Source organism: Bos javanicus, chromosome X, assembly GCF_032452875.1.
Source record: "Bos javanicus breed banteng chromosome X, ARS-OSU_banteng_1.0, whole genome shotgun sequence".
In the NCBI taxonomy this organism is placed as follows: Eukaryota; Metazoa; Chordata; class Mammalia; order Artiodactyla; family Bovidae; genus Bos; species Bos javanicus.
Genome location: NC_083897.1, coordinates 62,970,935 through 62,986,790, shown reverse-complemented (window position 1 = coordinate 62,986,790; position 15,856 = coordinate 62,970,935).

Below are 15,856 nucleotides of genomic sequence, written 5' to 3'. Positions count from 1 at the left end.
TTCTCTAGTGCCACCTGGGAAGTCCAGTGTTAAGGAAACCTCTTTATTAAAATGTTCCAACCACATTTTTAGATGTGTCATGAATTACATCTCAGGAAAAAGAATAGCAGCCTTCAGGGAAAGGTCTACAATGACTCTATCCTCAAGACACTGATGAAACTCCAAAAAGCCAAAAAATTACTGGATATTATTTTTAAAAGCTTTAGTAACAAAAAAGAAAATGCTGTACAGATTTAATTTGTGTCCTCACAAGAAATTCTGGAATAAGTGTGGAACACTTATTTTTCACTGAAGACAGAGTGGGGATAGAGAAGATTTGGAAACGGTGTGCTGAAGAGATTACTGGCCTGCATAAAAGACTAAGACTTTTCAGCTTGGGATGTCAGTGTGGGAAGGACAGGTAGCATAGTGGTCAAATATGTGTCCTTTTCTGTTAGATGGATCTGGAGGTGAATCCTGGATCCATGACTTATTAGCTTCAGTCTTTGGATAAATTACTTAAACTTTATGGCTTTACTTGTTTTCAGCTATAAAATATAAATACTGTTAGTGCTACTGTAAGGATTACACCAATAAATCTTTTGTTCAGCACATAGTGAGCACTCAGTGACATTATTATTTGAAGCCACTAAAATCATGTGTGAAGTGATCATCATCAAGACAGACTCTTTTATATCCTGAAACTATTCAATGGGGAAGGGTATTCCTTTAAATTGTACCTAGATAAAGCTAATGAAAGTAAGGGAATTCTGAAATTAATAGCAGACAGTAAGCCAATGGTATTCATTGCCCCCATGAAGCATTAGAGAATGAAAATATATTTAATGAAGGATATATACATGATAGACTTATCATGGGTTACTAAGGGAACATGCTGTTTGATAGTTCTTGCTAGTGAGTGTGTGCTCATTAGCATCCGACTCACTGGGACCCCATAGTCTGCACCCCACCAGGCTCTCCTGTCAATGGATTTTTCCAGGCAAAAATACTTGAGTGAGTTGTCATTTTCTTCTCCAGGATCTTTCCCGGATGGCTAGGCAGAAGTCTCAGGAGATGGGGGTTTGATCCCTGTGTTGGGGAGATCCCCTGGAGGAAGAAATAGCTATCCACTCCAGTTCTTGCTAACCTCAAGGTTAACATAAAAAAGAACATCACTATCTTCCCAGAAATGTTCCTTAGAGAGAGATTGTTTAACTCGAAATTCCCAGAGGTTAATATAGTAGGGGCAGAATTCAAGTTTAAATGGCATACAAATTACTGTCAGAAGTAATCAAACTCTTGTTTTAATTTTGGTATTCCTATGACAATGGCAGGTATCAACTATCAGAAAACTTCAAAGTCCTTGTTGTCTCTTGGCATTGTAAAAACACTATAAACATCATTGAACTATTATTCAAAAATACTATAGCTTTGGATGAAAATCTACAGAAAAACAGAGGCTTTGTAATAACCAGAAACTTTTGTTAGAATCCTGAGTCAACAAGCAAGAGCCTATCCCATCACATAAAACAGACACAGTGTATGTCCAGATTTCTCAAGGAATTTTCTACAACTATTAGAAACACAAATGAAATCTCAAAGTTCTGAAAGGCATTGATTTGCTATGTGTTTCTTTTATATTTTGTCTAGAACATGCATTTCCAACAGTCGCTATGTGAATACCAGTTACTAGGATGGCCTTTCTCTACTGAATGGCTTTGGAAGGTGTAATCAAATCAGTTAGGGTGATCATGAAGGGTGTAACTTAAAGAGTTTCCCTCCCCTGACAGAGATCAGCTCTGTCATTAGAAAGATATTGGTTACAAATCTTAGCCCTACCACTTACTAGCTACCTGTGAATTAGGGTGGATAAGTTAACTGATCTGAACTTTCATGTCATCATCTTCAAACTGAATAATAACACCTGCCCCATAATGTAGTGAGCATTAAATGCCAGAAATGAATATTCTAATTTTTAGCAATGTGAAATTATGGCACCATACTCCAGTACTCTTGCCTGGAAAATCCCATGGATGGAGGAGCCTGGTGGGCTGCAGTCCATGGGGTCGCTAAGAGTCGTACACGACTGAGCGACTTCACTTTCACTTTTCACTTTCATGCATTGGAGAAGGAAATGGCAACCCACTCTAGTGTTCTTGCCTGGAGAATCCCAGGGACGGGGGAGCCTGGTGGGCTGCCATCTATGGGGTCGCACAGAATCGGACACGACTGAAGCAACTTAGCAGCAGCAGCAGTAGCAGCAGCAACACAGCACTGAGCACAGTGTCTGGGATAAGCCACTTATTAATTCCCTTTCCCTAGATGCACAAAAAGCCAGATTTTATGCCCAAAGGGATGAGTCTTCCTCTCATAAAGAAAACTGAAATTCTACAAGGTTTTCCATGTGAAAGTAAATGGACTGGGTAGAATGCAGACATAGATGCCTTATCACTGAATTGGAGACATCAGAGAACCAGTGCCACATAAGGTATATACTAGAAATCAGTGAGCAAGAAGCAGGTTCAAACAGACTGCAGAATCAAAGCCAATACCGGGAAGTAATACCAATAATTTACTGCATGGAAACTCAAAGTTATACAGGCAATCAATGACTGGAAAGTGTGGTCCAGATACAAAGAGAGTTCTACTGATACTACTAAATGGTGTAACTCACTTCCAGGACTTTTGTTTGTAAAATGTGGGCAGTGACTCTAGCACAAAGGTGACACTGAAGATTCATGACAACCTAGTCCACTGAATGTTTTTCCATTTTCCTGGAAAAGTGAGACCTGAAGATTCATAATGAGGTAAGAAAGCATGACCATCAATGTAGAAGCCTTTACAGATGTAACATGAGCTTCCAGAGCTCTCCCAAGGGCATGAAGTGTTAGAGTTTACCAATTCCAGTATATCTTAAGTTCTTGATTTTATTTCAGCAATGAATTTTATGGTCATAGGCAAGATGGTGCTGGTGAATATGTTCCAGATTCTCAGAAAAAGAGTAATATTTGTTTTAACCATCATGGATAGAGGTGAAGGCAGTGACATAAGTCTCATGTGTTGCCAACTGGACAGAATGGAGGTGGTGAGAATTAGGTCCGCCATGCACTCTTCTCTCTCTAAAGGTGTGTGTCAGGGGCTCATGTCTACAGTCATGTGCTGTGTATTCATCCAGGGCAGTACATTCTGATTATTAGATTAAACTATATGGTATTATAAGAAGCAATTACTTATGCAAGGTACTATGGTACTGGGTATGAGTGGAAGAAAGTGCAGGAAGTGAAAACCATAGGTTATTAGAAATGTTATTAGAATTGTAGACATATGAGAGAGAGAAACAGGGAGACTATTGAGGCAAAGCTCCCAGGAGGGTCAATCCTCCATGAATTCACTATACTTCACACTGGTAATGCTAACTTTGCATGGTGAGAGTCTTATTTGGTTTCCAGTGTGCTCAAAGGTGATTAGGGTCTAGAGAGTTGATGCTATTAAAATCACAGAAATTGATGTATAAGTCAAACACCAATTTATTCACTTATAATGAGAATTAACTGCAAAGCAGGCTAGAAACCTTCATGTCAACTTGTTAGCAAAATATATGTGGGAAAGTAATTAATATTAGAATATATCTTAGAGCATGGAGTCAGAGCAAGGTGAGTTAGGTGACAATCTTAATGGCGAATGGCACAAATTGGGATGATCTGGTGACTCTATGCCATTGTAGATGGACCTGCCAAATCATCAACACACCCTCTCTGACTCTGGAGAATTAGTGATGCCCTATGGCTCTTTAATTGCTCCCTCTAACTTCTAGATCCCAAGAAAACCATTCTCTTGTTAACAATTTCATCTTCAGTCTTGCAAAATAATTACCTTCTATCCTTCTTGCTGGCATCGATCATGTAGCAGATCTAGCCCCATAAAACTACAACCTTGATTTAACCTGAGGGTTCCCCAAGCCTTTGCAACTTCAGACTGCATCTTTGAGTAGGGTGAATGTCATTGTTCTCTGTAGATTTTACTTAGTTTCACTGAGAAATTCATTTAGGTATAGGACTCATCCATGTAACTCTCTTTATGCTAAGTAATTAATTCATTCTAATTAAAGAGAATGGTGTCAGTATAACAACATGTTGAAGTAGTAAACAAAATGGCTGCTAGCTAGTAAGCAATAAAGCATTGTCCAAGCATCTTATTCATACACTCAGTCAGGCTGTTGGATAGTGTCACATAGACAGCAAGAAGTCCCTGATTGGGAATTTCTCAACAAGTGGCTTCTTGAAGTCTGAGGTGAACTGAATTTCATAGCCCAGGTTTAATTGTCTGTTCTAAGAGGTGATGAAATATGGGGAAGATGGTAATGTTGCTGTAGAGGGAAACTCTTCTGAATAAAATAAAGTGCATATGTGTTAGTCGCTTCACTCATCTCCAACACTATGCAACCCCATGCTCTGTAGCCCACCATGCTCCCTTGTACATGGAATCTTCCAGGCCAGAGTACTGGAGTGGGTTGCCTTTTTCTACTCCAGGTGATCATCCCAACCCAGGGATGGAACCCATGTCTCTTCTGTCTCCTATATTAGCAGTTGGGTTATTTTCCACTAGCGCCACCTGGGAAGCCCATATAAAATAAAGTGACGTTTTCATATGTAAAGAGCACAAGTACATAAGGAGTCAGTTCGGTTTAGTAGCTCAGTCGTGTCTGACTCTTTGCAACCCCATGGACTGCAGCACACCAGGCTTCCCTGTCCATCACCAACTCCTTGAGCTTATTCAAACTCATGTCCAATTCATTGGTGATACCATCCAATCATCTCATCCTCTGTTGTCCCTTTCTCCTGCCTTCAATCTTCAGAGCATCAGAGTCTTTTCCAATGAGTCAGTTCTTCGCATCAGGTGGCCAAAATATTGGAGTTTCAGCTTCAGCATCAGTCCTTCCAACGAATATTCAGGACTGATTTCCTGTAGAATTGAATGGTTGGATCTCCTTGCAGTCCAAGGGACTTTCCAGAGTCTTTTCCAACAAACAGTTCAAAAGCATCAATCCTTTGGTGCTCAGCTTTCTTTATAGTTCAACTCTCACATCCATACATGACTGTTAGAAAAACCATAATTTTGATTAGACAGACCTTTGTTGGCAAAGTAATGCTCTGCTTTTTAATATGCTGTCTAGGTTGGTCATAGTTTATTCTTCCAAGGAGAAAATTAAATTTTATTTTAATTTCATGGCTTCATTAACCATCTGCAGTGAGTTTGGAGCCCCCAAAATAAAGTCTCTCACTGTTTCCATTGTTTCCCCATCTATTTGCCATGAAGTTATGGGACCAGATGCCATGATCTTAGTTTTCTGAATGTTGAGTTTTAACCCAACTTTTCACTCTCCTCTTTCACTTTCATCAAGAGGCTCTTTAGTTCTTCTTCACTTTCTGCCATAAGGGTGGTGTCATCTGCATATCTGAGATTATTGATATTTCTCCCAGCAATCTTGATTCCAGCTTGTGCTTCAGCCAGCCAAGCATTTCACATGATGTACTCTGCATATAAATTAAATAAGCAGGGTGGCAATATACAACCTTGATGTACTCCTTCCCTGATTTGGAACCAGTCTGTTGTTCCATGTCCCGTTCTAACTGTTGCTTCTTGACCTGCATACAGATTTCTCAGGAGGCAGGTCAGGTGGTCTGGTATTCCCATCTCTTTAATAATTTTTCACAGTTGTAATCTGCACAGACAAAGGCTTTGGCATAGTCAATAAAGTAAACGTAGATATTTTTCTGAAAATCTCTTACTTTTTCGATGATCCAACAGATGTTGGCAATTCGATTTCTGGTTTCTCTGCCTTTTCCAAATCTAGCTTGAACATCTGAAAGTTCTTTGTTCACGTACTGTTGAAGCCTGTCTTCAGAATTTTGAACATTACTTTGCTACTGTGTGAGATGAGTGCAGTTGTGCGGTAGTTTGAGCATTCTATGGCATTGTCTTTCTTTGGGATTGGAATGAAAAGTGACGTTTTCCAGTCCTCTGGCCACTGCTGAATTTTCCAGATTTTCTGGCATATTGACTGCAGTACTTTCACAGCATCATCTTTTAGGGTTTGAGATAGTTCAACTGGAATTCCATCACCTCCACTGGCTTTGTTTGTAGAGATGCTTCCTAAAGCAAACTTGACTTTGCATTCCAGGATGCCTGGATCTAGGTGAGTGATCACACAATCATGGTTGTCTGGGCGATGAAGATTTTTTTGTATAGTTCTTCTGTGTATTCTTGCCACCTCTTTGCTCATCTTTGCATGAAATATTCCCTTGGTATCTCTAAGTTTCTTGAAGAGATCTCTAGTCTTTCCCGTTCTGTTGTTTTCCTCTATTTCTTTGCATTGATGAGGAGTACAAAATGATAAATTGTTGCTATTTTTTAGTTGCTTATGGAATGCAACCAAGACTTCAGCCAAGAGTCCTAAACCTACAGGAACTAGGATACAGAACAGCGAGCATGAAGGTGAAAGGCTTCAGCCCAACTGTAGGTACAAAGACTTGGACCAACAAACTCAACCCAAGATTCTATTACCCATTGGTGCTGATGGAGTTTTCCAATGCATTGCCAGGGTGGTTTCCATTGGCTCAGACTAGGCAGAATTTTGCCTGTGGGCTTTCAGTTCTGTTGCAATATTAGTCCCAGCTGCTGAAAGTTCCTGGAAATAGTTTTCATCATTGCTGGATCAGGTTTGCTGATGGTAGTTGAAATTCTCAGAAGCATGAATTTATGACTGTCTGTAAAGTGGTATCACAGTTTCCCATCTCTATTTTAAGCATTAATGCATGATATAAATCAGTAAGGCTGGAGGTGAAAGGGGTCAATTGACAGTGTGACTTAGCAGGGCTCCTCCTACTGATGAGTTGGATTATTTATTCTTGCTGGGGCTCAAGAAGTTTTGGCAAGTCAATCTTGTGGAGTGACTAGCCTACCTGCAGTAGAGGCATGCCTGAATTTCTTGCTGGCGAGCTTGTTTGGCTGGAGTAAGATTTGGCTGGTTTCCTCACAGCTGTATAGGGTCTTCCTTGGGTGATGGACCTGTGGGGTTGAAGAAGGCTTGGTGGTGGATCCACGGAGATAACCTTGGGATCTGGACCTCTGAATGTAGGAGCTCTGGCTGGTCACTACGTTTCTTGTTCAACTTAATACACTGAGTGATAAAGTCTGGGAGATTGTCCAACGTCTGGACCACTTACTTCATCCTGAATGTTGTCAGCTAGTTCTTCTTGGAAGTGATAACTCTGATTGGATTCATCATATCTCAGATTCTGAGCAAGGAGGTGGAACCTCCTTGTGGCATCTGCTGAGAGAATTTGTCCTCTTTGTCAACCTTAGTATTCACCAGAGGGTTTCCTTTATGTTTTATTGGCTCACCAAATGACTGCTGGAACTCAAGAAGGAGGTTCTCATACTGATTCAATAGAGTACTCTGGTAGGTGGTGTTTCTGCATAATTGTCTATTGTATCTTCCACAATCAAGTGGGACTAGGCAGAATTGAGTATCAGTACTGGATACCAGTGGGCAGACAGTGGTTTTACTCTATGATCAAAGCGATGGCCTCATGAGCAAGTAGCCAAAGCTGTTAGCTATGAGGTCCCTAAAATATGTTGAGATCTGAGAAATGCTTAAAACTGTTACCACCATTCAATGATGCAACTTCTTCATGAAGAATGTCAATATTCTGCACATTCAAAAGGAGTAAGTTACCTTAGGGACACATAAAAGATATAGAATTAAGAATATAAATACAAAATTTTAAATTATTTGTTCTAGGTCTGTGAAAATACTGTTGATATCTTGATAAGGATTGCATTGACTCTATAGATTGCTTTGGGTGATATACTCATTTTCAATATATTGATTCTTCTAATCAATGAACATGGTATATTTCTTTATCTATTTATGTCATCTTTTATTTCTTTCATCAGTGTTTTATAGTTTTCTATATATAGCTCTGTTATTTCTTTAGATAAATTTATTCCTAAGTATTTTATGCTTTTCATTGCAATGGTGAATGATCTGTTTAACACAAAAAACTTGAAATAGCCAAAGCAATCTTGAGAAAGAAGAATGGAACTCAAGGAATCAACCTGCCTGACTTCAGACTATACTACAAAGATACAGTCATCAAGACAGTATGGTACCAGCACAAAGACAGAACTATAGATCAATGGAAAAAAATTGAAAGCCCAGAGATAAATCTACGTGTCTATGGATACCTTATCTTTGACAGAGGAGGCAAAAATATACAACGGAGAAAAGACAATCTCTTTAACAAGCGGTGATGGGAAGGAAAACTGGTCAACGACCTGTAAAAGAATGAAACTAAAATATTTTCTAAAACCATACACAAAAATAAATTAAAAGTGGATTAAAGATCTAAATGTAAGACCAGACACTATAAAACTCCTAGAGGAAAACATAGGCAGAACACTGTCTGACATAAATCACAGCAAGATCCTTTATGACCCACCTCCAAGAGTAATGGGAATAAAAGCAAAAATAAACAAATGGGGCCTAATTAAACTTAAAAGCCTTTGCAGAACGAAGGAAACTATAAACAACGTGAAAAGACAGCCTTCAGAATGGGAGAAAATAATAGCAAACGAAGCAACCGACGGAATTAATCTCAAAAATATACAAGCAGCTCATGTAGCTCAATACCAGAGAAATAAATGACCCAATCAAAAAACTGGACCAACGGACTAAACAGACATTTCTCCAAAGCAAGACATACAGATGGCTAACAAACAGATGAGAAGATCCTCAGCATCACAGAAATGAAAATCAAAAACCACAATGAGTACCACCTCATGCTGGTCAGAATGGCTGCTATCAAAAAGTCTACAAACAATAAATGCTGGAGAGAGTGTGGAGAAAAGGGAACCCTCTTACACTGTTGGTGGGAATGCAAACTAGTATAGCCACTATGGAGAACAGCGTGGAGATTCCTTAAAAGACCTGAAATAGAACTGCCATCAACACAGCAATCCCACTGCTGGGCATACACACCATAGGAAACCAGAATTGAAAGAGTCATGTGTACGCCAAAGTTCATCGCAGCACTGTTTACAATAGCTAGGACATGGAAGCACCCTAGATGTCCACAGGCAGACAAATGGATAAGAAAGCTGTGGTACATATACAATATGGAATATTACTCAGCTAATAAAAATGGCACATTTGAGTCAGTTTTATGAGATGGATGAAACTGGAGTATATCATACAGACTGAAGTAAGAAAGAAAAACACCAATATGGTATATTAATGAATATATATGGAATTTAGAAAGATGGTAATGATGACCCTATATGCAAGACATCAAAAGGGACACAGATATAAAGAACAGATTTTTGGACTCTGTGGGAGAAGGTGAGGGCAGGATGATTTGAGAGAATAGCATTGAAACATGTATATTACCATATGTGAAATAAATGACCAGTCCAAGTTCCATGCATGAAACAGGACACTTAAAGCCAGTGTACTGGGACAACCCAGAGGGATGGGATGGGGAGTGAGGTAGGAGGGGGGTTTGGGATAGGGAGATACATGTACACCTGTGGCTTATTCATGTCAGTGTATGGAAAAAACCACTACAATATTATAAAGTAATTAGCCTCCAATTATAATAAATAGATTAATTTTAAAAAGTATATAAATACAAAGTTATAGTAGATTGCTTTCTCTACTCCCTTCTTGGTAATATATGTGCATTTTTCCCTATGTTAATCTTTGGTTCTAGTTTCTTTATCAGAGAATCAGAGACTCAAACAATTTTAGTGATCTAAAGATCCCAATCCAAAATGATCTTAAAAATTATCCAGGCTAAACTTGTAATTTCACAGAGGAGAAAAACAGAGACCCAGAGATGAAAAATGTTTACCCAAGGTCACACGACTAGTTAATATCAGAGGTGGCATGTTCAGCAGGACTGCTGTCCAAAATAGCACTTCCTCCAGGACTACAAATGTGCTTACACTACTTTGGCATAATCGTGATTCTTTGCCCTTGCTACACCAAAACCTATTAGGGAATCGGCAGCTTTGGCATCACCAGGGAGGTTGTTGGAAATATCGTCTCTAAGGCCAGATCCCAGAACTACTGGATCAGTACTCCATTTTAACAAGATTCTCCAGGTGATTTGAATGTTCGCTGAAGATTGAGAAGTGCTGTTCTAGAGAATACTTTGACAGAATTGGAATACTTACTGGTTGAACTTGATCCTCAGTGCTCCAACCACAGCCTGCAGTGCTATGGGGATCTTATTGCTGTGGTAGTGGTTAATGTATTTTTTCTGGCTTTCTAGTCTGTGTTTGAGGTCACATTGTTTGCCATGGAGATGATTAAAATAGCACAGACAAGATGAAGAGGTGAGACTGAGAACCTCAGAGACAAGAACAGAGTATTCTTAAAGTATAAAGTTCATAATGTCCAGTCTTCCCTGAAAAGGTAACAAGAATAAACAATCTAGGAAAAGTTTAAAACAAACCCCAAACATATTGTATATTGGTTGAACTATTCTGTTACATATTTAATTCCTCTTATTGTCGCTGTGAAGAGATACCCCACACCCAAGGTAAGAGAAACCCAAGTAAGACGGTAGGTGTTGCAAGAGGGCATCAGAGGGCAAACACACTGAAACCATACTCACAGAAAACTAGTCAATCTAATCACACTAGGATCACAGCCTTGTCTAACTCAATGAAACTAAGCCATGCCCATGGGGCAACCCAAGATGGGCAGGGCATGGTGGAGAGATCTGACAGAATGTGGTCCACTGGAGAAGGGAATGGCAAACCACTTCAGTATTCTTGCCTTGAGAACCCCATGAACAGTATGAAAAGGCAAAATGATAGCATACTGAAAGAGAAACTTCCCAGGTCAGTAGGTGCCCAATATGCTACTGGAGATCAGTGGAGAAATAACTCCAGAAAGAATGAAGGGATGGAGCTAAAGCAAAAACAATACCCAGTTGTGGATGTGACTGGTGATAGAAGCAAGGTCCGATGCTGTAAAGAGCAATGTTGCATAGGAACCTGGAATGTCAGGTCCATGAATCAAGGCAAATTGGAAGTGGTCAAACAAGAGATGGCAAGAGTGAATGTTGACATTCTAGGAATCAGCAAACTGAAATGGACTGGAATGGGTGAATTTAACTCAGAATACCATTATATCTACTACTGTAGGCAGGAGTCCCTCAGATGAAATGGAGTGGCCATCATGGTCAACAAAAGAGTCCGAAATGCAGTACTTGGATGCAATCTCAAAAATGACAGAATGATCTCTGTTCCTTTCCAAGGCAAACCATTCAATATCACAGTAATCCAAGTCTATGCCCCAACCAGTAATGCTGAAGAAGCTGAAGTTGAACGGTTCTATGAAGACCTACAAGACCTTTGAGAACTAACACTCCAAAAAGATGTCCTTTTCATTATAGGGAACTGGAATGCAAAAGTAGGAAGTCAAGAAACACCTGGAGTAACAGGCAAATTTGGCCTTGGAATACAGAATGAAGCAGGGTTTTGCCAAGAAAATGCACTGGTCATAGCAAACACCCTCTTCCAACAACACAAGAGAAGACTCTATACATGGACATCACCAGATGGTCAACACCGAAATCAGACTGATTATATTCTTTGCAGCCAAAGATGGAGAAGCTCTATACAGTCAGCAAAAACAAGACCAGGAGCTGACTGTGGCTCAGACTATGAACTCCTTATTGCCAAATTCAGATTCAAATTGAAGAAAGTAGGGAAAACCACTAGACCATTCATGTATGACCTAAATCAAATCCCTTATGATTATACAGTGGAAGTGAGAAATAGATTTAAGGGCCTAGATCTGATAGATAGAGTGCCTGATGAACTATGGAATGAGGTTCGTGACATTGTACAGGAGACAGGGATCAAGACCATCCCCATGGAAAAGAAATGGAAAAAAGCAAAATGGCTGTCTGGGGAGGCCTTACAAATAGCTGTGAAAAGAAGAGAAGCGAAAAGCAAAGGAGAAAAGGAAAGATATAAACATCTGAATGCAGAGTTCCAAAGAATAGCAAGAAGAGATAAGAAAGCCTTCTTCAGCGATCAATGCAAAGAAATAGAGGAAAACAACAGAATGGGAAAGACTAGGGATCTCTTCAAGAAAATCAGAGATACCAAAAGAACATTTCATGCAAAGATGGGCTCGATAAAGGACAGAAATGGTATGGACCTAACAGAAGCAGAAGATATTAAGAAGAGATGGCAAGAATACACAGAAGAAGTGTACAAAAAAGATCTTCATGATTCAGATAATCACAATGGTGTGATCAGTGACCTAGAGCCAGACATCCTGGAATGTGAAGTCAAGTGGGCCTTAGAAAGCATCACTACGAACAAAGCTAGTGGAGGTGATGGAATTCCAGTTGAGCTATTCCAAATCCTGAAAGATGATGCTGTGAAAGTGCTGCACCCAATATGCCAGCAAATTTGGAAAACTCAGCAGTGGCCACAGGACTGGAAAAGGTCAGTTTTCATTCCAATCCCAAAGAAAGGCAATGCTAAAGAATGCTCAAACTACCGCACAATTGCACTCATCTCACATGCTAGTAAAGTAATGCTCAAAATTCTCCAAGCCAGGCTTCAGCAATATGTGAACTGTGAACTTCCTGATGTTCAAGCTTGTTTTAGAAAAGGCAGAGGAACAAGAGGTCAAATTGCCAACATCTGCTGGATCATAGAAAAAGCAAGATAGTTCAAGAAAAACATCTATTTCTGCTTTATTGACTATGCCAAAGCCTTTGACTGTGTGGATCACAATAAACTGTGGAAAATTCTGAAAGTGAAGGGAATACCAGACCACCTGACCTGCACCTTAAGAAATTTGTATGCAGGTCAGCAAGCAACAGTTAGAACTGGACATGGAACAACAGACTGGTTCCAAATAGGAAAAGGAGTACATAAAGGCTGTATATTGTCACCCTGTTTATTTAACTTATTTAACTTATTCATGCAAAGATGGGCTCGATAAAGGACAGAAATGGTATGGACCTAACAGAAGCAGAAGATATTAAGAAGAGATATTCAGAGTACATCATGAGAAACGTTGGACTGGAAGAAACACAAGCTGGAATCAAGATTGCCAGGAGAAGTATCAAAAACCTCAGATATGCAGATGACACCAGTCTTATGGCAGAAGGTGAAGAGGAACTCAAAAGCCTCTTGATGAAAGTGAAAGTGGAGAGTGAAAAAGTTGGCTTAAAGCTCAACATTCAGAAAACAAAGATCATGGCATCTGGTCCCATCACTTCATGGGAAATAGATGGGGAAACAGTGGAAACAGTGTCAGACTTTATTTTTCTGGGCTCCAAAATCACTGCAGATGTTGACTGCAGCCATGAAATTAAAAGACGCTTACTCCTTGGAAGGAAAGTTATGACCAACCTAGATAGCCAATTCAAAAGCAGAGACATTACTTTGCCAACAAAGGTTTGTCTAGTCAAGGATATGGTTTTTCCTGTGGTCATGTATGGATGTGAGAGTTGGACTGTGAAGAAGGCTGAGCGCCGAAGAATTGATGCTTTTGAACTGTGGTGTTGGAGAAGACTCTTTAGAGTCCCTTGGACTGAAACGAGATCCAACCAGTCCATTCTGAAGGAGATAAGCCCTGGGATTTCTTTGTAAGGAATGAAGCTAAAGCTGAAACTCCAGTACTTTGGCCACCTCATGCGAAGAGTTGACTCATTGGAAAAGACTCTGATGCTGGGAGGGATTGGGGGCAAGAGGAGAAGGGGACGACAGGCGATGAGATGGCTGGATGGTATCACTCACTCGATGGACGTGAGTCTCTGTGAACTCCGAAAGTCGGTGATGGACAAGGAGGCCTGGCGTGCTGAGATTCATGTGGTCGCAAAGAGTCGGACACAACTGAGCGACTGATCTGATCTAATCTGATTGTCCTTTCTTTGTGCAGTACAGCGTTTAAATTGGCCCTCACTGGGCAAAAGAAATGTATATCACTGAATGTAAGATTTGATTCCCTAGGTTTTATATGATGATACCTCCTCTCTAGACCTATGGAAGATATTATTGGAAGAGTGAAATAGGGTAAGGCTGGGGGCTAGAAACTAACCCAAACACTGTCAGCTGGATTATGTGAAGAACTCGTTTGCTTGTCAATTTTCTCTTTTATGTAATGAGGATGACTATCTTGTCTTCTCAAAAGGCTGTTGTATCAATGAAACAATAAATAGCTGCTCAGAGTATCAACAAAAAATGAGTGATTTGCTTCCAAGATTGTTCCAATGCAGGTGAACAATTCCAATGGTGAGACTCTACCCTGTTTGCATAATACCAAAGTAGGAAGATACTGTCATACACCCTTTCTTCTTTTCCATATCTCACCTGCCTATTTTCCTATTCACCTTTCAGCATCTTTTACTTTCCAGGGCCCATCCATAAGTTTATTTCTACCAACACAGCAAGATTTCAACTGATATATGATGCTAATTAATTATTGAAGGCTAAGTTTTGGCCTTTCCAAAGGCATTCAATTTTTTACCTCAAAATTTAATGTATATAAGAATCTGCTTGCCTGGAGACTCCCATGGACAGAGGAGCCTGGCAGGCTACAGTCCACAGGGTCGCAGAGTCGGACATGACTGAGCGACTTCACTTTCACTTTCTGCCTTTCTGTGTCAAACTGTTCAGTTCAGTCGCTCAGTTGTGTCCAACTCTTTGCAACCTCATGAACTGCAGCACGCCAGGCCTCCCTGTCGATCAGAAACTCCCAGAGTTGACCCAAACTCATGTCCATTGAGTCTGTGATGCCATCCAACCATCTCATCCTCTGTCATTCCCTTCTCCTTCCCTCAATCTTTCCCAGCATCAGGGTCTTTTCCAATAGGTCAGATCTTCGCATCAGATGGCCAAAGTATTGGAGTTTCAGCTTCAACATCAGTCCTTCCAGTGAACACCCAGGACTGATCTCCTTTAGGATGGACTGGTTGGATCTCCTTGCAGTCCAAGGGACTCTCGCCCTCTCCAGGGGATCTTCCCAATCCAGGGATCGAACCCGGGTCTCTTGCATTGCAGGCAGATGATTTATCCTCTGAACCACCAGGGAAGCCCAGAAAGGCAGAGTATACTCTACTCAGAAAGGCAGAGTATATTGTTATTAAAAATCAGCAATTCACTGATTCATTACTTCAATGTTTTACTCTATTCATTTTCATAAAACAGTTAACTGGCACTGATATTCCTATTTCACTAAAGGTAGACTGATTTGCACATTAGCAGGAAGAAAAAAAGCCTATGACTTTTATGTTTCATTGAGTATTTCCAGGTGAAGTACAGTCCATAATACTAAGTAGACATTTTATAAATGACTAAGTGCAGTTGTATACTTATTTTAACTAAGATTTCAAAATAATTAAATACAAATAAAAATGAAAATTCTAGAATACAGAATATTATATTCAAACATTAAAGATCCTATAATGTTCAAAAAGCTTAGATGGGAACATGTTTTAAGTATTTTTAATATCCTCATCACTGTTGTCTTTTTTCTTTTCTATTACCAAAAAAAAAAAAAAAAAAAAAGGGCTCAAATAGATTTTTAAAACAAAATTCACCAAAAATGTTGGCCTTTACAGTAAGTGCAAGATGAATATTATTCCTCAAAATTTCAAGGGCCTTCACAAATGTTATATTCTCAAAATTTTGTCCATTTACTTCCATTATCTTGAAGAAAGTGTTCAAAAAATAGAATGACAGAAACAGTATTAGTTATTCCTGCAGCCTTAAGTTTAATGGGTAAAAAAAAAAAAAAAAAAAAAAAAAAACTTAAATAAAATGTACCTATATGTGA